At 38.6% G+C, this 22,449-nt stretch overlaps 1 protein-coding gene and 1 long non-coding RNA gene across 2 annotated transcripts in view; one reads left to right on the top strand and one right to left on the bottom strand.

The window, feature by feature from the left end:
• Positions 1-2,775, top strand: part of LOC144300618 (uncharacterized) — a 28,905-nt gene extending 26,130 nt beyond the window's left edge. Inside the window, exon 5 of the long non-coding RNA XR_013367394.1 lies at positions 1,872-2,775. This is a non-coding gene — a long non-coding RNA (uncharacterized LOC144300618). The remainder of the gene's footprint in view (positions 1-1,871) is intronic.
• FAM110B (family with sequence similarity 110 member B) overlaps positions 1-22,449 on the bottom strand; it is a 224,527-nt gene that overhangs the window by 194,724 nt on the left and 7,354 nt on the right. The window lies entirely within an intron of this gene.

Here is a 22,449-nt window from a genome sequence, read left to right on the forward strand (position 1 = left end):
GAGAAAAGAGCATTCACAGATTAAAATAAGTGGTCTTAAAATTAAAAGCATAATAGTAGAAAGAGAAACCTCAATGGAATGATCAGGAGCTATAGTTTTCAGTGACTCCATTTAGTGGAAACAGCTTCAGACCCTGGTAGAGACTAATTAATACCCTGGTAGAGTATTGATGTAATACTCTCAGCAAGCAGAACAAAAGGCAAAGCAGGAGAAGAGGAGAGAAAAGATAAGAATCAAGACTTTCCAGAAACTTCAACATCTGAATAATAGAAGACTCAGAAAGAAAGGAGCATGAAAACAGAAGTGAATTAATTGTTAAAGAAGGAACTCAAGACAAGGTCCCGGAATTGAGACTCAACATTTCACAAAGTATCCAGACACAGAGAGGAATAGACGAATTTTCACAAAGAGATGACCCCAAGATTTTTCAGAGAGATATGATAAGCCCATATGTGAAAGCTGGAAATCTAATTGAGCTCAGAGTTATCAATAGCAACACTGGGAAGTGGAAGATAGTAGAGCAATGCTTTCAAAATTCTGAAGGGAAATGACTCTAGCATAGAATTCTGTATTTGCAAAAACCATCAACTAAGTGAGAAGTTAGAATAAAGACATCTTGAAGCATTCAAAATCTCAAAAAATTACTTTCCATGCCCCCCTTGTTAGGAAGCTATAAATGAATGCGTCCCATCAAAACAGGGGAGTTCACGCAGGCGCCTGGGTGGCTCAGTTAAGCATCTGACTCTTGGTTTTGGCTCAGGTGGGGATCTCAGGATCATGAGATACAGCCCTGCAGAGGGCTCCATGCTTAGCTCAGAGTCTGCTTGAGATTTTCTCTTCCTCTCCCTCTGTCCCTCCCGCTGGTGCTCCCTCTCAAATAAAAAAATAAATCTTAAAACAAACAAACAAAGGGAGTGTACCAAGAGGGAAGTCATGGGATCCAGGAAACAGAAGGTCAACAAACGAGAGAGGTGAAAGAGTTAAGCAGAAAGATAAAAGAGGTCCTGAGTGAGCACCCAGGTGTGATTAGAGACAGTCAGAAGTTCTGGGAAAGATTTCTTAAAACCTTTATTAATCTGGCAGCCCCGGTGGCTCAGCAGTTTAGCGCCTGCCTTTGGTCCAGGGCCTGATCCTGGACACACGGGATCAAGTCCCACGTCGGGCCCCCTGCATGGAGCCTGCTTCTCCCTCTGCCTCTCTCTCTCTCTCTCTCTCTCTGTGTGTGCGTCTCTCATGAATAAATAAATGAAACTGTTAAAAAAATTTATTAACCTGATAAATACAAGATGCATTGGTTGAATTGAGAGGTTACAACAGGGGGATAAGTTGGGGTTTATACAACTGGGGAAGATAAGCACATTGCAACCCAAGCAAATGAACAAACAAAAATAATTGTTAACTCCAGGGAAAGTGAGAAGGTTTTCAGTGATGGATGGCACCTGACTTAGATAACTATTGCATTCCTGTCATGATGATGTAAACACTAAATATGTATAATCAAACTTGTGATACTGGGAGGTTGCAAAGACAGGAATATGCATGTGCATGGTATATTGAAAAAGAGAAAAATCTTTACCTTCTGCCATGGGAAGTCAATAGATCATGTTTAAAGCTACAGAATGAAGCATCGTAAACATGTTGTTTAAAACAGACAGGCATATACTGAAAGAATAAGGGGAAACAGTTGAAATTGTCTGGGAGGTAGGAAATAGGGAAAGGACGAGGCATGATGTGTTGCTTTTTTTTCTAACAAGGCTTTGACTTTATGCCATTGAACAACTTTGCTTTTAATAAAACTAAATTTAAAAAGATATGGATTGAATTCGGTTGATCTTGTGTTTAACTTGACTATTCCCCATTTCTTTTTTCAGTGTCCTATAGTTGCTCCTATGGAGCTTGTGCAAAATTTCACTGCACAGTGAAACGCTGGAACACGTGCACCCCAATGTTTCTAGCAGCAATGTCCACAATAGCCAAACTGTGGAAGGAGCCTCGGTGTCCATCGAAAGATGAATGGATAAAGAAGATGTGGTCTATGTATACAATGGAATATTAGCCATTAGAAATGACAAATACCCACCATTTGCTTCAGTGTGGATGGACCTGGAGGGTATTATACTAAGTGAAATAAGTCAATCAGAGAAGGACAAACATTTTATGGTCTCATTCATTTGGGGAATATAAAAAATAGTGAAAAGGAATAAAGGGAAAGGAGAGAAAATGAGTGGGAAATATCAGAAAGGGAGACAGAACATGAGAGACTCCTAACTCTGGGAAACGAACTAGGGGTGGTGGAAAGGGAGGTGAGCAGGGGGTTGGGATGACTGGGTGATGGGCATTGAGGGGGGCACTTGATGGGATGAGCACTGGGTGTTATTCTATATGTTGGCAAATTGAACACCAATAAAAAAGAGAGAGAGAAAGAGAGCTAATAAATGTATGATGCCAAAAACAAAAAATTTCACTGCACTGAAAAATAGACTCTGTAGGACCCAAGTGGCCATGATCCATGCCTCATTTAGAGTATTATGCCCACCAGATCCATTATTTTTATTTTTATTTTTAATAATACTTTTATTACAAAAGAGTACAATGCACATATCATTATAGAATAATCTAAAAGTATAGATGAAAAAGAGGAAGGAAAAGAAAAATGAACTTTAGTAAGCCTCTGAGAAGTGCTTATTACTATTTAATTGAAATCCTTTTCAGATTTTTTCAAGAATGTAATCTTACAGATTGTATCTTCTTTTATTTTATTTTTTTCAGAAAAAGATCATGAATATACTTTTATATCAAGACATGCAGTCTAACTTTGAATATTTAACTTATGCTGGGCTATTATAATCATTGTTGCATTATGCATACCTTGAACTAAAAGTTTTGTGTATATCCTTAATTATTTGCTTGGGATAATTTTCTGGAAACTGAATTTTGGGGTCAAAATGTATGCATGCAAATTTTTAGAGTAAAATGCTAAATGAGCACAAATGCAAAATATACATTCAGAAAAAAGAAATATGTAAACTGATGAAACTATAAAGTAAATATCATGAAATCACCACTCAGGTCAAAGAATGAAACATTACTGACATTCTAAAACATCCCCCAAACCTAGCTACATGTCCCTCTGTGATCTCACCTTCATTCTTCCTCTAGAGGTAAGCATTATTATGACTTTCATAATCATCATTAGCTGGTTTTTCTTTATGGTTATATTATCTATATATGCAATCTTGTTAGACTTTGAATTTATATGAATGGAAACATACTCCATTCTTTTGTGTCCTACTTGTTTTTTTGAATATTCTTTTTTTTCAAGATTTTTTATTTTTTTACTTGAGAGAGAGAGAGAGATCGAGCACATGAGTGCAGGGGAGGGGCAAAGGGAGAGGGAGAAGCAGACTCCTCACTGAGCAGGGAGCCTGACTCCCAGGATCCGGAGATAATGACCTGAGCCAAAGGCAGACACTGAACCCACTGAGCCACCCTGGTGTCCCTTTATTGAATATTCTGTTTTTGAGTTTCAGCCACATCTTTGCCTGTGACTATAGATTATTTCTTTTTACTGAACTGTAGCAAATTCTGTTATTCAAATAACTTTATAAGAGAGGGACATTCACAAAATAAAAAACATGTAGAAACTAATAAAAAGGAAGTAAGATGAATGTAAACCCTTTCACATGAAGAAATGGTAAAGTTCAGACTGGAATAAACCTTTTGGGGGAACAGATCTTTCTTCTTATAGGTGAACTACCTGATAAAAACAATACATGAACACATTCTGTTTGATTCTAGATAGCAGAATAAGATCCTGTAGAAACTACAGTCTGATTCCACTTAAATATAAGAATAATATTTCTAACAATTTAAGTAATCTGAACAAGAAGTATGCTGCTTTGGGGTCATGAATCCTCTGTTGTTGGAAGTTTTTGTGCAGAGGCCAAGGGATGCCTCAAAGACAGAAGGTACAGATGGAACTCCTGCCTTCGGTAGAAGTTGGATTAGATGTTTACTAAGGCCCCTTTCAACTTCAAAATTCTCCTCTGTGACCTCTTCAGATATTGGAGGTGACTTTAAAGATCTGATAACATGATGTGCACAGTGAACCTATTATCCAAGGGATTGGCAAGCAGCTGTTTGCAATTTCCACTGTTGACAGACCAAAAAGGAAATGGCCTTTGGTTGCAGCAGTGGAAATGTCAGAGGAGAGGAAACATGAACAGTGAGAGCCCAGCACAGGAGAATCATTGCTAGAGATTTTTAAAAGATTGACACATGTCTTTCTCTAATGATCTAGGCACACAATGCCATTCAATGTATAGAGGCCAGATTTTAAACTTGCAAAGATTTTTTTTAAATAATATTAAGAGCCAATGCCTACTGCCATTCCTAACAACTTGGTGTAGGCTGCAGCTCCACCTCCCATAAAACTCTAGTCACTAGAAGCAGCCTCATCCACCAGTAGAGATTAAGTGTTTAGATTAAATATCCCCTCATTTGGCAAGCCTTGTTTCTCTTACAGATTAAGAAAGTGGAATCTAGAAAACCTAAGTGCTTTGCCTAAGTCCTGCCTTCAATTTACTGTGGCAGGGGGTGGGGGCGGGGGTTTCAGGAAGAAATACCAGAGCCTTTCTTCCTCATCATATTGCCTCTGTCTCCCCAGTTAGGGCCATTGACTAATATCTTGAGCATCCATAGATTTTGGACAGCTATCACTGAAAACAAGTTGCATCTCTATGCACTTGATACAATCTTATGGCAATCCTATTTTTAATTGCTTTCTAAATTTTCCTTAGGAAAAATTCTACTTACTCTTTTTCCTATCCTGGAACATGTGTGAATATCTTGAGTGGAATAAACAGAATTCAGAAGGAAAATTATTACAAATCATGATTATAGGATATGAAGCTAGAGGGATATTAGATAACTTGCAGTTGTAATCTTTTTCCATGGATGAGAAGCATGGAGCATTTCATAAACACATCAGTAAACTTTCTACCACCACCAAATCACATTCATTCATTCTTCCACAGTATAAACTGAACACTATCATGTGCCCCATAGTGTCACAAAGGATCTTGAGGACGATTGATTTCATCTTCACAATACATAAAATTCTCGTAAGTCCTTGAGTCCATTAGTATGATATAATTGTGACCAATCATCTATTTGACATAATTTAGCTTATCTCTAGGAAAGAGATTTTTATCCTTTCCCAGTAAGCCCAGCTTACTATTTGTGCAAGCTTGCATCATTATGCTGCATGCAAAATCCAAAGCAAAATTTAATCACGGTGTTGAAATTATTTTATAGACCGTTTTATTGGTAGTTTTAAAAAACCCAAAAGTTAATAACGTTCATATATTTTATATTATTCAATTCAATCAGTATGCTTACAAATCATAAAGGGATATTATCTAAATTCTTGTTTCATTATAATTGTTTGTAATAGGTAGAAGAGCTGTTAGGTGGGAAACCACAGAATGTAGGGTAACAAAATTAAAATGCACCAAAGTTCTTAACTTCTGATTAAGAAAACATTGTTGTGTTTACATTTTGAGGGTCAACATGTGTGGTTGGCAGGATTCTAAAGATGCTCCTAGAATTTCTGTCCTCTGGTTCTTTGAGCCAACGCTAATCTATATACTGCTGTGAAGGGACTTTTCAAATGGAATTAAGTTACTAATCAGCCAACCTTAAAACAGGGAGATTATCCTGCTGGATTATTGGAATGAATCCGGTATAATCCCATGAGACCTTAAATGACAAAAAGGAAGGCAGGAGAGGGTGGTGGTGATGAGGACAAAGGCAGGACAGAGAGATTCTAAGTAGGAGAGAGATCCCCCCCCACCAGCCCCCTCATCACCCTCTTGGTTGCTGGTTGCTGGCTATCAGACGGAGGAGGAGGGAGATAGGGGCAGTGAGTTAAGGAGTGAATAGAGGCCTCTAGAAGATGAGAGGGGCCCTTGCTGACAGCCAGCAAGCGAAAGATCTGCTCAGTGCTGCAGCAGCAAGGACCCAGAATTTAGCCAACACCTGACTAGGCCTGGAAGCAGATTCATCCCCAGAGCCTCCAAATGGTAACACAGTGCCTCTGACACCTTGATTTCATCTTTGTGAAACCTGAAGCAGAGAAACCAGCTGAGCACACATGGATTTCTGACCTACCAACTGTGAGATAATACAGTTGTTTTTTAGGCTTGTGGTGATTTGTTCTTACAACAATAGAAAGAGAATACAGAATACAAACAATAATAACTGTTTCACTACTATGTAAATAGAAAGAACCAATATACTAAAAGGGAAAAAAATGAGGGAAAAGACAAAGACCTGAATGTTCCTTTTTCCTGACAGCACATATACATAGCCTTACGGAATGGCAACCTTTCTGTTAGGACTGGAGCCAACCAGTACTTTTGATTAGTCAGCACTGTACAGCCAGGCATCACCCAGGCCATCCCGGACTTCTATTCTGGGCTGTGGGAGACTGTGCCAGAGCTTAATTAGTATGGTGCTAAGTCTTAACACTTTGGAAACAAATTTACAATTTATGAGGCTAAGTAGGTTTAGATTTCCTACACATGCACAGAATATATTATTAAGGATGCACAGACTTTAGTTAGCTCTTCATGGCTAATTTTGGTTGGTTGGTCAATCAAATATAAAATCTAGGCATGTTCACAGCATTCAATTGTCTGGTGTGTGACAGACATAAGGTAGTTTAGCATGTGCCAACTCTGTGTTCTGGGGCACCTTACCTAACTGCTGTTTCAGATTCCTTACTTGAAAAATGGAGATCAAAGGACTACCTAATCTGTGGGATGTTCTCAGAAAGACGTGCATTAATAGCTACATGGTGCCTAGAACAGTGCCTGGCACATAGTTTGAGCATGGGTTACCAGGCAACTCCTGTTGTTTTAGCTTCTTAATGGTGTGGGAGCTCAAACATAAAGAGTCTTTGTTCTGTATGGACAAGGCTTCTGTGCTATGTGCCACAACATATAGGAAAAAGAACAGTGAACTTTCAGAGTAGGGGAAGCTCAGGGAAGTCTTCCTGGAGGAAGTAGCATTTTAGCTGGAGTTTTACATAGGCAGTATTCTCTAAGAGACACAGGAAAGTTGGACTAGAAAGACAGTCAGCATGATAGACAGACCTCTTGGCTTCCTAGAATCTGACTGAGAGCCCACAAATTCTGATTTCCTTAACTTTGAGCAAGCAGTTAACAACAAAGCAGGCTGTCTCAATACCTACTTGGGGCCCACCAGTCCTAATTTGGACTCATATGGTGTTATTATTATTCACGGACAGTATCAGTGATTTAAGAAATCACTGAACCCACTTTCAGTAGTTTTTACAGCTGCCTAATTTTATTATTCTAAGAAATCTGCTTGCACCTGTTTTGATAGTCAGGTTTGCTTTTTGCGTTACTACCTTGTGAGTAAAATTTTCACAATGCATGTATGTTAAGAAGCAAACAGAAAAAAAAATGTGGTGTCTTCTGCACTGCAGAAGCTGTCTTGGATATGTATGTGGGAATGTTGTTACTAATGCCCTGGTGTCATGGATCAGGGTGGTAGGTCCTGTCGTAATCCACTTGTTCCTCTTTATCCATGTTGCGGCACAGACAGTGTCATTAGTTAAGCTCCCATTTATTGGAATTTTTCGGTTGGAGCATTTTCCCTCACCCCGGCATCTTAGATATCTTAATGACTAATTTATTTCTTACACTCCATGCCCTCTTTAGAAAACTAAAAATCATATTTAACTGGTTTGAGCTGAGATTTTGTTGACACAGAATGTCTCAAAGTGAATCATACTTCAATTCCTTAATCTTCAGTATTCATGTGACCTTAACAATAAAGATAAGTGAAATTATAAGGGTGAGACTTAGAAGAGGCAAATGGATATTAATATTTTTAAACAAAAAATATGTACTAGGGATATACATTAGAACCCAAGTGCCCTTGAGCTAGAATTTGTGTGTTGGAGAGATTTGAATGCCCTTGTTTCTTTGTAATGCTAAGAGATTCCAAAAAAGGAGCACTTTTTATTACCAAGTGGAATTAATGCTGTCAAATTATTATATTGATGTCTCTAATTCAAAGCTTCAAAGTGGTTTCTAAATCAAGTGTGAACACCAAGATACTCAGTGCACATTCAGGCACTGTTAGAAATTACTGTGATGCAGCTTAGAGAACAATGTTTTCCATTTTCCCTTCATCGAAATGTGCTCAAGTGGACTGACAGCATGAGGCCAGGCTCAGAGCTATGGATTTTGGGAATGGTGGTGAAAAACAGAACTACCAGTAAAACCTTGCACAGGAAGCTTAAATTCATTACTCCCGTGTTAAAAGACATTTCCATCAGTGACTGGTTTGGTTGGTTTTGTATTATTCTTTTTCAGTTTCTAAGGTTGATAAAAATATGATTTATCACCAAAAGAACTTGGATTTCTAATTCTCATTTTATTCTCTCCTAATCTGGGTTGCTGTGGGTATAATGAGCATGTGTTAATTCGTATAGGTTTTCATTGTATATTTTTAATAGTACAGCTATGGTGTTAGAAGGAACAAAACTGGCAGATAAATCTGAAATATGTCCAAAAGCTCTCTCCTTCTTTCCCTTCCTCCCTTCTCTTCCTTCCTCCCCACTTCCTTCCTTTTCTCCATTTAACTGCATTTAATGATCATCAGTGTGTTGGTATTGAAGTTAAAGAGAAAGTGGTTAAATAGCTACTAGTGCTCCCCAAATCATTTGTTCATATTTAAAATACCTTTGCCCTAGCAATTCGCTTTTCGTTCCAAAGTGTTCCTTCTTTTCTTGCCACTAACACAACCCCAAATGAATCACTTTAATTGGAAAAATGTAACCTGGCTCCTAACTACCAGACCAGGCATTCAAAGAGATAGCATTTATCTCTAATATTTTTTAAAGAGTGGTATTTGCTGTTCCAAACAGTCTTGTTATCAGGGCATCACTTCAGTCTGGTCACTCATTATCAATTACTCATAATCAGCCTTAAACAGATGGGCCCACACGCCCTTCCCTAGAGGCAGGCTCCTTCTAGTCTAGTTCATCAAAACAGAACTCAAATGCAGCTGTCAAGGGTGCTTACCTTATTCCCTAAAATGCTTGTCAACTGGAAATGTCAGATTTGGTGCTATTTAAAGATCACAAACTAACTGTGCTGTGCTCAGTAATAGCACAGCCAAACACATGGGAGATTGTTAGAGCTGCTTTGCTGGTTTCAGAGGTGAAGCAGATGAAGCAATTGCCAAACCAGAAGTGATTCCACTATGGCTTCCATGATAACCGAAACTCAACATTTTCAAAGCTTGAAGGGTGATTTTACCAAAAAGAAGAAAGAGATGCAGGTGGGCAGATATGCAGGGCAGGAATCTTTGCCCCCTGCTATTGTCAATTTTTTATTTCCCTGTGGGGAAGTCAGCCCCTACCCTGAAGGAAATTATGTCCAGTGTGGAGAAAACAGATGTGAAGACATGGCTGCCATGAGATTGTAATGAGAAAGCATTTCTCCTTCCCTAGAAGGCCCAGGGCCACAGACAAAGCTTCTCTTTCTCCCTCAAGACTAACTCTAAATGCATGTGACTCAGTGGATAATAAAACCAGAAGCAGACTGAGATAGAATTTCAAACTATACCTGGACCATACCACTTACTCATTCAACTGGATTGAAAAGGGAACACTCTTCTGGGAGTCAAGATGTGTGTGTGAGTATGTGTGTATTAACGTTGCTTCATTTACTCTTGCCTTTCTGACACCATACATATGGGACTTTCTTATTTTTATTTTTGATGGCAGCAGAAAAAGGGAAGAGGGGAAAATTGTGTTCTGGAGGCACATTTGGGAGAGAGTATAGCAAATTATTTCCTTAGGCATAATATTCTAACTGGCAGCTGGGCTGATGTAATGCTGAATTCTGAACAAATTTCCCTTATGTTACCCCATTTAGGGACTGAATTAGGCTTATGGTTTGATAGTGCAGAAATTACAGCTTGGAAGTTGAAGTCAAGCTAAGTAGAAGTGACCAGGTGTTTATCAGGCCCACCTATAATGTATATTTTAAGAATATATTTTAAGTGTTCTACAATATATATTATTATCATAAATGTTTCAAGAATTGGCTAAAGATTGACCTCCTCCAGGAAGCCTTAATCATTAGTATTCTCCTCCCCCCATAGGCATACATTTTATGTCTCATTCCAATATTTTTTAAAGATTTTTATTTATTTATTCATGAGAGACACAGAGAGGGGGGGGTGGCAGAGACACAGGCAGAGGGAGAAGCAGGCTCCCCGCAGGGAGCCCGACATGGGACTCGATCCTGGGTCTTCAGGATCAGGCCCTGGACTGAAGGCGGTGCTAAACCGCTGAGCCACCAGGGCTGCCCTCATTCCAATATTTTGTCTTTCCCTCTTTCTACTCAGGGCCTGGGCTTGTGGTTTCAGTGCCTACCTAAGAGTATAATGCTTGACTAGATCAGAATTTCTTGAAAACCAGCTTCCATTTTCTTTGATCTACTCACTAGCACAAAACATTGTATGCTCTCATTTTTAAGAATCCTAATTTTAAAGAACATTCTTATTTTACTTTTTTCCTGAGAAAATTGTTTATAGTTTTGATAAGAATAGGCTGACTTTTCCCTTATTTCCAAGTAAGAGATAACAACACTTCTAAATAATGGAGTACTGTACTCTCTTGGACCTAAACTAAAACCAGTTATGATTTCTAACGATGAAAGCAGCATGAAGAGAGTTGTAGTACATTTAATTTACAGCAAGACCTGATTTTTATTTTATTTTTTTAATTTTTATTTATTTATGATAGTCACACACACAGAGAGAGAGAGAGAGAGAGAGGCAGAGACACAGGCAGAGGGAGAAGCAGGCTCCATGCACCGGGAGCCCGACGTGGGACTCGATCCCGGGTCTCCAGGATCATGCCCTGGGCCAAAGGCAGGCGCTAAACCGCTGCACCACCCAGGGATCCCCCAAGATCTGATTTTTAGAGCAGTTTTAGGTTCACAGCAAAATTGAGAGGAAGGTGCAGAGATTTCCCAAATTCCCTTTGCTCCCTGTCCAGCATTACCTTATAAGATTTCCCCTTTTTATATTTTTCTTACTGCCAAATACAAGCTGGACAGAACTTTGTAAAAATGGGGAAAGACATCCAATGACTTTACACATGTCAAAATCTTCAGAGATTTAAGATAGTATTGAGTGTAGTTATGGGAGAGGGTTCATTGTGGTATACATGGGAACCAGACCAATACCATTGTTTATAATCTCCAGTCTTTGAAATACATTCTTTGTCACTACTAGAATTTCACTGTTTTATGTAGAAAAAGTGACACTTATCATCATCTTTTATTTTTATTTATTTTATTTTATTTATTTATGATAAGCACACAGTGAGAGAGAGAGAGAGGCAGAGACATAGGCAGAGGGAGAAGCAGGCTCCATGCACTGGGAGCCCGACGTGGGATCCAATCCCGGGTCTCCAGGATCACGCCCTGGGCCAAAGGCAGGCGCTAAACCACTGCGCCACCCAGGGATCCCTATCATCATCTTTTAATTTAATTCCTTCTTCATCCTTTCTTGGAGGGAAAACCTTATTATTATTATTTTTTAAGACATGGGCAACCTCTGTAGAAAATTGCATTTCCTAAGAAAGCAATTTGTTAACCTCTAAACTTAAGTCATTGGAAATAAATAGTTAGATATCTTTATAATAAGAAAAAACAAACAAACAAACAAATAGAAACAGCATTCCAAATCTCTACCAAAGGTAAATTAGGATGAAAAGTGGCTTCCAGCTAAGTATGAGAAAATGAACATACCAATGGACAATGGCCAGACCATACAGGACAATAGAACTCTGACCCACAGCCTCTGTAGCAACTGGCCCAGAAAGGCCAGGACTTGGTCAGACTGCCAGCTTCCCTATTTTTTGTCACTCCCACCCCCATTTCAACTCAGAGCCAACCAGAGATATACAAGCTGCCCAAACCTATCACATAATATATCCTGCTGTTATTAGCCCACCTCCAGCCACCCCAGACCAACAATCTTTAATCAGGACGTGCCCAGAGACTTCTCCTTTGTCCACTATGATGCATGCCCACTCCCCTGCCTGCCTCAAGCCTCTGCCAAATCCAGGTGATAGTGGTTGACTCCCATGCTGTAACAAGATCTGAATGAACAGCTTCTGTTTGTGTATTTCAAGGGTAGTAGAATTCTAAGTTTTTGAAAATAAGCCGAAAAAATTCTCAGTCATCTTGTAAAATGTAGACATTTGCTGTATTATTCACTAAAATACTGAAAGCTTATTTGGCTAATTGCATGACATTTGCCTCCAGTAAATCGGCCAACAAGTATTTATTGAGACTTGAGACTCCACTCTCCATTTAGAGGTGTAGGAGTTACTGAGTTACTGAGGTTGTCTTGGAGCAAGTTGGTGTTAAACACCTATCAGCAATTAACTTTGTGTTGGATACCAGCTATAGTTAAAACCTAGAGATCAGACATTCCTGGAATCAACCTGTGGTTTTGCTTGTCTTCTAGCTCTCTGACATTGGACAAGTAACTTTGCTTTTAAATCTCAGAATACTCATCTTTGCAGGGGAGAATGATAAACACCTACCAGATAAGATTGTTGTGTGTATTGAATTAAATAATTTGGCTAAAATGCCTAGCAATATGCCTGGTAGTAATAATTGTATGCTATGTGGTAATGTATATTACATACCCATCACTATTTTAAAAGGTAGGAGATGAAAAAAAATGTAGGAGATGAATAAAACATAGTTTCTATCTTTGGGGAAATTATCTATTGGACAGGAAAGGATAATATATAGGAAGTGTATATGGAGTGGTTAAGGAACTTTGTGAGACAATGCATAATTAAGTGTTGGATTGGTTGGCACCGTATTTAAGTGCTCTGAGGTTTGGTAGTGGGGAAATTAATGTGGTTAGAGTGGTTTGGAAAGAATGTTTGAAAAAGGCATCAGTGTGGATCTTGATGACTGGCAGACTGGGATAGGTGTAGCACAAATCTCCAGTCATCTACTATTAAATCTCCACCTATCCCCTACTCGGAATATAAATCTTGAGTTCCCAAAGGCCCCTGTGAATCTGCGAAATGCTTCCTTTGCAAGGCATGGAGGATTTTTATTGATAGACTGTGGGAATCAAGGATGGCTGGACAGGAAGAGCATGTTTTGGGGGGTGGTTTTAAAAATCAGACACATACATGCATTTCGATTTAGCTGTAGGGTGGTTTAGCAGAAAGGTCAGGGAGACAGGAAAGTATTAGAGGCAAGTATTAAATTCTCTGGCTGTGCGATGATTCCTTCCTGAATTAAGGTGGTTGTGATAGAAATGGAGAGGGGAAATTTTTCAGAGGAATAGAAGGAGTTGGCCAGTGAATGGTTGTGGGGAATTAAGTAATATGAATAATTACTATCTATTAGCACTTACTATGTGGGAGATATTGTATGAAAGAAATGTCCTTTATGTAAGTATCTGTCAAAAAAATGGAGGTTGAATGCAGCTTTCTTGAAAATTGTAAGCATGTTAACTCTGAATATGCAAAACATGTAGGTTACAGTTTGCTAAGTTTGGGTGGTACTTTTTAGTAGAATACTGAATTAAAGTCATTATTAAACAAGTAAATGAATTTATGAATATCAATCAAAATTAACCTTTAATCACTCATGAAGTAGGTTACCAACACTTAACCTTTAGTCAAATGTGAAGTTAAAAATACTGTGGAAATGGACATTGCACTCCCCTGAGAGCCAAGGTAAGGACCGTACATCTGGAACCTTCCACCACTCACCAGTGGCCAACTAGTTGCCACCACATGTCCTACTGTGTGAGTTCTGCTCTAGATAATGTTGTCCATTATCCTCTCAGCCTGGTTAGCTTTAAAGTGGTGGATATATAAACCAAAATGTTTTCTTCTTCTTTTTTTTTTAAATGTTTTCTTCTTAATGAATGTTTCCACTGAATGTTTTCTTTGAAATAGACTGTCATTGTTTTGTGGCAGCTTATTGTGCAATTGCAAATGAACTTATTAACTCCAAGGCTTGGGTAAAAAAGCAGGCAATTTTTTTTCAAGATCGCTTCAGTTCTATTTTTAATAGTAAGAATGTAAGTACTTTGAACTCCTAACATACATCAGGCCCTGTGCTGAATATTCTGTGTGCTTTATCTCATTTAATCCTGACAATAATGGGGGAGGGCTGACTTTATGATCCCTACATTACAGATGAATAAACTGAGTCTCAAATCAGTTAAGATGACTTAGTCAATGGCACATACCAATAGGGGGTGGAATCAGGATTTGAACCCAGGTTCATCTGGCTGCAAAGCCATTCCCTCTGTGCCTTATACTCCCACTTAAAGAAGGTACAAAATTAGAGCTGATTCCATGTTCAATATGGGAATGGTGAGGCCATTGCCAGGGAGAGGTAAGCCAAGAAGAGAAAGAAGACTTGAGCCATTAATATAGTATGTGTAATATACTGAACAAATATTCATGTATGTATAATAGTATGTACATCAGGCAAAAATAGGAGGAAAGGAGCTGGCAAATTTCGTTTGGTGTGATGAGTAAACATCCAAATAAAAAATTATTCTGGAATGTTACTTCCATACATCAATTTTCAAATAACATATATGAAAACAATGGCAATATCCATTGGCAGTTACTGTCAAGAGATGTTTCATAACCTAGTGTTAAGATCCCAAGAGAGAAAATATGAATCAGGAAGAGTTCCTTTCTTGTCAGATAGACTTAATTTGCAATTAATTAAAAGAATTCCTGCCTACTCTTTCCCTTTCTTTAGTGCTGGCAGCTTGTTCTACCTTTGCGTCTTCTATCTACGTTTGTGGTATTTATTACTATGCTAAGTCCCACAGGCTTTGAAGGTTTTATTCAAATCCAAGAATGATGTAGACCTGATTAGATGGGCTATTCTCATCTGAAAAGAACCAAGGGAGTCAGAAGAGAGATTCAGTTCAATACTTGCTATAAGAAAATAAGCCGGCTGGAGAAGTTCTCAGATTAAATTTAATTCAACATTATTTAGAAAAAAAAATCCCACTGGGGACATAATTCATCAGTGAGGCTCAGACTAGAATGCCTTGCTATGCCAAATGAATTCAAGGTACACCATCACTTTGAAAAGAAAGAATTGCTGGTAGGGCTCATACATAATACCACTGAACAGGGCTAGTTTCACACAGATATGAAAAGCCTCTTGTCTTATTCCACACCCTAGGATGAGTCAATCAAGACAGGATTTATGAAAGTTTCTTTTGTAACATGAAAATCTTATGGGAGGTTGAGGCTCATTCTTTAGCTTTAAAGAGAAAGGCTCATCATGGAGAAATAAAGAACGGGACGCCAGTTTGGGAGCAAATAAAACGAGTAAAAAAATCACTTCAGTCACCTGACTGTAAACTTAAATGAAGTATCATATTGGCTGATATGTGGTTACAGTAGAATTAACAAGGGCTTACGTGTTAGAAAAATCTGGCTTCAAACCCTCTGTTTGCCAAATAAGTAGCTGTGTGACTCTGAGCTGTTTACTTAAGCTTGCTGAGTGAATGTATTCTCCTAAGTAAAAGGAGGATAAACCTACTTTCTTTTGGGGGGTTATTGTGAGGAGAACATGAAACAAGTACAGCAGAGTGTCTGGATCATGCTAGCTTCATGACCCCAGGATCTAGAAGTCTGATTAAAGTTCAATCATTGGAGCACCTTGGTGGTTCATCAGTTGAGCATCTGTCTTCAGGTCAGGTCATGATCCCGGGGTCCTGGGATCGAGTCCCACATCAGGCTTGCTTCTCCCTCTGCCTATGTCTCTGCCTCTGTGTGTGTGTTTTTTGAGAATAAATACATAAAATCTTTAAAAAAAGAAATTCAGTCACCTGTTTCCTTTCTCATTTCATCTATCTTCCTAGTACCAAAACTGAATGTTGCCATCATTGACCTTTCAGCCCATCTTATGAATTCAGGAATTAGGCAAACCTTTTTGGGTTTCCCCAAAGGCCTTGATGTCTTCTTCTCATATTACCCCATAGAGGTAAGGACACTGTTTGGAAGAGGGTAGCTGAAAAGTCATAGATGGCCTGAGTTGAATCTGGTTGTTCATCAAATGTGACTTTGACAGGAAAGGCCAAAGAAAAACAAGGAAAGACTTAACCTAAATGGTATTTGTAGATACTGAGATGAAGTACAATGGTGAGGCTCAAAATAAGAGTGCCTTAGTGATTCTCGGAAACACTTTGATCTTTGAAAGTCTACTGGTGTCTGGGTCCAGGAGTATATCCCAAACCTACTAACCTGGCATTGGAATTGAGGGAAGATATTAGGGATAGGTACCATATTTTTTAGTGCCTTTTCTCTGTTTGCCTTGAGGGAAGGGAACTATGTTTGTTTCACTGTGGGTTTCCAACAACTAATTTTAGCTTTGTCGATTCTAAAGTGGTTGCACTGTCTCACATTGCCATGGGAGTTCCAGTCGCTCCACATCCTTGTGAAGCCTTGATATTTCTAGTTTTGTTTTGTTTTGTTAAGATCCTCACTGGGCATGTAGCGGTGTCTTATTTTTGTTCTGATTAGCATTTTCTGACTCATTTGTGATGTTTAGCATCTTTGTATGTGCTTATTTTCTCTACAGACACCTTCCCTGACAAAGTATCAGCTCAGAACTTTCCTCCTCTCCTCCTCTCCTCCTCTCCCCCTTTTACAAGTCACTTGTTTTCTTACTGTAACATCTGTAGAGTTCTTTCCGTTAGGGTCTGAACACATATTTTGTGCGATTTCTATTTTTTAAAATTTGAGCTTGCTTCATGGCCGAGTCTGAGATTGCCTGGGTTGGAGCTTTGTGGTTGCTATGGCAACTGTCAGTATACCGCAGGCTTCAACATGCTCTAAGAGATACTTTTTGTTTAGTGCAGGGGGTTGTGGGGAGACTCAGCTAAATTTTGGGTTTTAGGTCTTCCCTCTGCAATTGTGCCTTAAAGATCACTTGAGTGCTCTTGTTCTCCTGTTGCCACCGTTAATATTCTGCTGTTGGTCCTTATTATCTCAAGCTTCTTAGCTTGGGGCTGGGGTTGTTGGTCTCTTGTTTTGATTACTCCACCGATTTAGGCTTGCGGTATTTATCTGGGTTTGGGGTATGTGAACTCCTTCCCCACTGCTGGCTGTAGCTGTGAGGTCCGTGTAATCCTGCTCCTTCTCCAGGCATTTTCCTCTGTTTCCCTCCCCAGCTGCTTGGAAATTTTAGAAGTGCCTCGAAGACACCAGTTGTTTCTTACCTCATCTGGAATTCTCCTTTCCTTCTTCACTTGAGATGTGTGGGTGCTTCCTTCATAGGGCCCTTTCTGGTCTCTTCTATGAGCAGCCAATGGGGTTTGTACAGAAAGAGTCTGGGGCAAACTCAATTTCTGCAACCGCCGGGGGCGGGGGTTTACACTGGATGGTCCACACTTGACTTTCACCAATTTTTCAGCTCTTCTAGTCTAATGATTTAAATGGCATCTGGTTGTATCTGCCACACCCAGCTGGGTGTTCCTCTCCTCTCTCTCTGCATGTACCATGTCTCCTTTGATTTTAGGCCATTTGTTGCTTTGCTACTTCAGTTCTCCAATGGGCTTAATTAAACACATTCATGAATCTGAAGTGAGCACGGCTGACTTTGTTATAAGGGTGGGAGTGAGGCTCTTCCAGCGCTCTGCCTCCTGGGGCAAATGCGGGAACTTTTTGCTTTTCATGTTTTTCCCACTTATCTTTATGCACCATATCTTTTTTCTTCTGGGTTTATTTTGCTGTGTTATTATTTGTTTCTCTCTCTCCCATATTTCAAAAGCTACCTGCTTGGTTTATTGCAAGAAAACAATCTCAAAGAGGTCTATATGATAGATTACCACTCTTGCAGAGCCTCCAGCAGTAATGAGACCAGCTTTACACTGTGGTTATGAATAATCCTTCTGTGATAATATTTTTTGATCATATGGAGGGCAACTGTAAGGAAAAACTTGTGCTTCCATGGAAAACTATGCATTGTCTACCTTCTGAGTTACTTGATTCTACTGTTGTCATTATCTTTGAGCTATGTTATAACACTGCCAGTAACTGCTAGCAGCACGGAATCATTCTTATCTAGAGACCTGCAGATTCTGGTAGAGAAGTTCATCTGACTTCCCTTGTCCCCTGTGGAAAACCCAGTTTTACTTCCATTTGCGTATTCTTTTCAATATCCTGTATCTATAAATGTGTCTATTCTTTGGATTCTCTTTTGAGCAGTTATGACATATGCTTGATTCCCTTGTTGATTAACAAATAGGGTAAAGTTTTTAGCATTTGTTCACTTTTACATCTGTATGAGAGTCATGATTTTACCTTTCAATGAGACCTAACACGGTTATGCATTTGTCATTAGGCAGGGCTTTCGCTCTATTCCACAAGTTTTGTTACATAGTATTCTAGTTACTGCTCATTTACAAATATCTTATAATTTGCATTATTCTCTCTTCTTTGAGTTCTGAGTTATTTAGAATGTTATAAAATTTGTAAATATTTCTCTTGCTTGATTTTGTTACTAAATTCTAAGTTATTTACCTTGTACTCAGAGACTACATGCTATACCTTATCATCCTTTGAAATTTTTTAAAACTAACCTTATGACTTAGAATGGGATCAGTTTTCAAAATTGTTCTATTTGTGCTTTAAAAGAATATAACTGGGGGATCCCTGGGTGGCGCAGCGGTTTAGCGCCTGCCTTTGGCCCAGGGCGTGATCCTGGAGACCCGGGATCGAATCCCACGTCGGGCTCCCGGTGCATGGAGCCTGCTTCTCCCTCTGCCTGTGTCTCTGCCTCTCTCTCTCTCTCTCTGTGTGACTATCATAAATGAAAAAAAATTAAAAGAATATAACTTACTCAATTATTGGATGTAATGTTCTCTATATACCTACTAGATAAAGCATATTCACTTTTCTGCCTCAATCTTTTATTTCTAATTTTCTGCTTTATCCATTGATTTCTGAGAGGTGTTAAATATTTCACTAGAGAGATTTGTTAATTTTCTGTGGGTCTATGATGATACATAACATCATAGAATTAAATTCTGGTTTAGAATGATTGAATCTTCCTGTAAAATCAGCTTTTCCATTATGACAGTTTTTTAAAAAATTTTATTTATTTATTTGAGAGAGAGAGACAGCATGAGCAGGAGAGAGGCAAAGGGAGAAGGAGAAGCAGGCTCCCCACTGAGCAGGGAGCCCCATGTGGGACTCAATCCCAGGACCCTGAGACCATGACCTGAGTGGAAGGTAGATGCTTAACGGACTGAACCACCCACACGCACCATCCATTATGATACTTTTGATCTTTTTTTTTGCTTTAAGGTGTATTTTGTCTGACATTATAACAGCATAGGTTTCTCTTAGTTCACATCTCCTTGGTGTATTAGTTGGGATACAGGCCAAGTTACAGTGACAAAGATCTCTACCCAACGATGGCTGAAGTAAGAGAGAAGTCCATTTCTTTCTAATCTATAATGATTTGGTGGTGGGCAGAACAGGGATTATTGCAAACTCCTGTTTTCATAAATTGTCTAGGGACTTAGACTCCCATATCATTGCTTTGCTGGGCTCCAAGTGATGGCTTTATCCACATAATCAAAGATTCAAAGTTGACTTATTCCATCCATCGTTTTTCTTTCTTCTATAGGAAGAAGGGAAAGTAGAGTTGGAGACATATGTATGCTTTATGAAGACTTGACTTGGAAATTGTATAAGTCACTGCAGCACATTTCCTGTTGGCCATATCTAACTACAAGGGAGGCTAATAAACGTGCGAGGGCATTCATGTATCCAGGTAATATCTGAATAGTGGAGGGAAACCAGACTGTGTTCTAAATCTGTCTCCATTCTGTCTCAACTCTGGATCTTATCATTTTATATTTTAACACAGGGGTTCATACAGTTTTTCTGTAAAGATACAGATACTAAATATCTTAGCTTTTCCATGTCATATGTGGTCTCTGTCACATATTCTTCTTCTTTTTACCCAATCACTTTAAATTGCAAACACCATCATTTGCCTAAGACTATATATAAATATATATGGATTAGACATACCCTATGGGCTGCAGTTTGCCAACTCTGTTTTAGTCTTACTTATAAATAACAGTATTTATTTTAAAAATATTTGTCAGATTAATTTTTCTTCTTTACCTGAATGGTTTAGTCCATTTACTTTTATTGTGATTTCTCAAGTTTATTTATTTTCTATTATTCCATATTTTTTGTTTCTTCTCTTTTCTGCTGCCCTACCTACTACCTCTTTGCCATTTATTTGATTGAGCCCTTTTTTAACTTTTTTTTTTTTTAGAAGATCTATTTATTTATTTTAGAGAGGGAGCAGGGAAAGGGAGAGAGAGTCCCAAACGGACTCCATGCTGAAAATGGAGCCCAATGTGGAGCTCAACCTCACAACCCTGAGATTACAACCTGAGCTGAAACCAAATTAACTGTTTTTATTTTAAAATTGACACCTTTTGGGAGAGTATATGCTTTCTGCCTACTTAGTTGTCATTCTAGCTATTTTTAACATGATTTCAATCTCTTATGACATCACTTATCATGTAGTCTATGGAAAATGCCACTGCTTACTGAAAAGGAAAATAAAAGTAAAAAGGTAAAAAGCATCTTTGCATTATTATAAAAATAGTTTTAACCTGGTTGCCTTCTGATACTGTTGCAGGGATCCCCAGGAGTAATGAGAACACACTCTGGGAAACTGAAGTTTTAGAAAATTGTACTTTAAAAAAAAAAAAGTCTGTAGGTTATGCTACTGTAGATGTCTGGCTGAGACCCACTGTGGGATCTTGAGAGGCTTCAAAGCACTTTTGAAAGGGAAGGGGCTTGAAGTGGGAGACAGAAAGCTCAATTTTGCTTTCTTCACTCTTTCTCTTGGGATTGATATGTCTAATCTGCTTCTCTGTTCAATTTCACCCTCTTCCTGCCAGACTCTCAAAACTGCTTTTCTAGGCCTTCTATAAAATTTCAGCCTACAATCTCAGATAGTCTATGTCTATCTGAGTCTATACATATAAATATATATATTTAAAGCAGGTATAAATTCTAATTATCTAAAAGAAATAACAGTCTCAGATAGAGTCATGCTAGTAAGAATGCATGTGTCTGTGTCCTGGTTTCAAAATTCTGATTTGTTTACATAAAACTTCAGCTTCATACTACTCATAAGTAATGAATGAATTTCTGACTTTTGTCAGTGAAAGCCAATTTCTTTTGCTTAAAAAATGATTCTATAATTACTAAAGCCAAGTTTAAGTCATGAAAGGCCTCTGATGTCACTTTATCTTTTAAAAATATGGGCAAGTGGTATGTGAAAACATTAGTATATTGGATTTTTATGTACAAGGCAAGCTTTTGGCTGAGATTTTTACATTTAGTTATCTTTTAAACAAACATATACCCTAGCTAAAGCACATGGTTTTCTCACAGTAAGTCTTACTATTTGAAATTACAGTGTGTGATTATCTCTAAAAAATGATAAAGCCTTGATTTTTATGGCTGATTAACTAGGTTATTGCAAATCACGTCAGCTTTGAGTTTGGCATGTCTCCCAGAAGCAAACTTCCCAAGCAAAAGTCGAAGTTCCTTTTTCCATAACAAAGATCTGAATCCATAAAACCTCTTGAGACTTCTTGCATCCAAAACAGACATTTCCCAGGGTTTCATATGGTTTTCTGGAAAGCTCTTGACCCAACAAGTAGTTCCATATGGAGGCATCTGAGCTAATGAAGCTTCATTTCCTGTGAATTCATCTTACTGGAGATATTCAATTCAGACCCTTCTTTCAGCAGTGATTGGTCTCTCTACTTCTGTCCCAGCCTGTTTTTTGTTGAGGGAAGCCACAGTCATCACAGGGACCTGACAAAATATGTTACTGATTTTTTTGGCAATCAAGTTAGCCAAGACCTGTTATTTTATCATTTGGGATTTATTAAGTGACTTTGGTAGCTTTGTAATAGAGTCTGCAAGAGTGAGGGGCAATTAGGTCTTAGCTATATCCCATAGTAGGAATATAAAAAATGTTCTGAAAAGTATGATTTCTAGACAATAGGAGACTCGATGTAATAGTGATATTTTAAGTTTGAAGACCTATATTTCATTTTAGATTTGCTTGAAAAAAATCACTCAAACTCTTTGCAGCCAATACTGTCAACACTCCATCCAAATCCCTTGGAATCCCTTTATCTTTGCACCCATCTCTGACTTTGGTGTGATTTTGCCTCTAATGGTTGGTACCTGTGACTCTTTTATAGAACTGTTCTCAGTTTCCTGGACCCAGTTTGCTCTATGTCAGAGAGTTCAAAGATCCT

This window comes from Canis aureus, chromosome 28, assembly GCF_053574225.1.
Source record: "Canis aureus isolate CA01 chromosome 28, VMU_Caureus_v.1.0, whole genome shotgun sequence".
Lineage (NCBI taxonomy): Eukaryota > Metazoa > Chordata > Mammalia > Carnivora > Canidae > Canis > Canis aureus.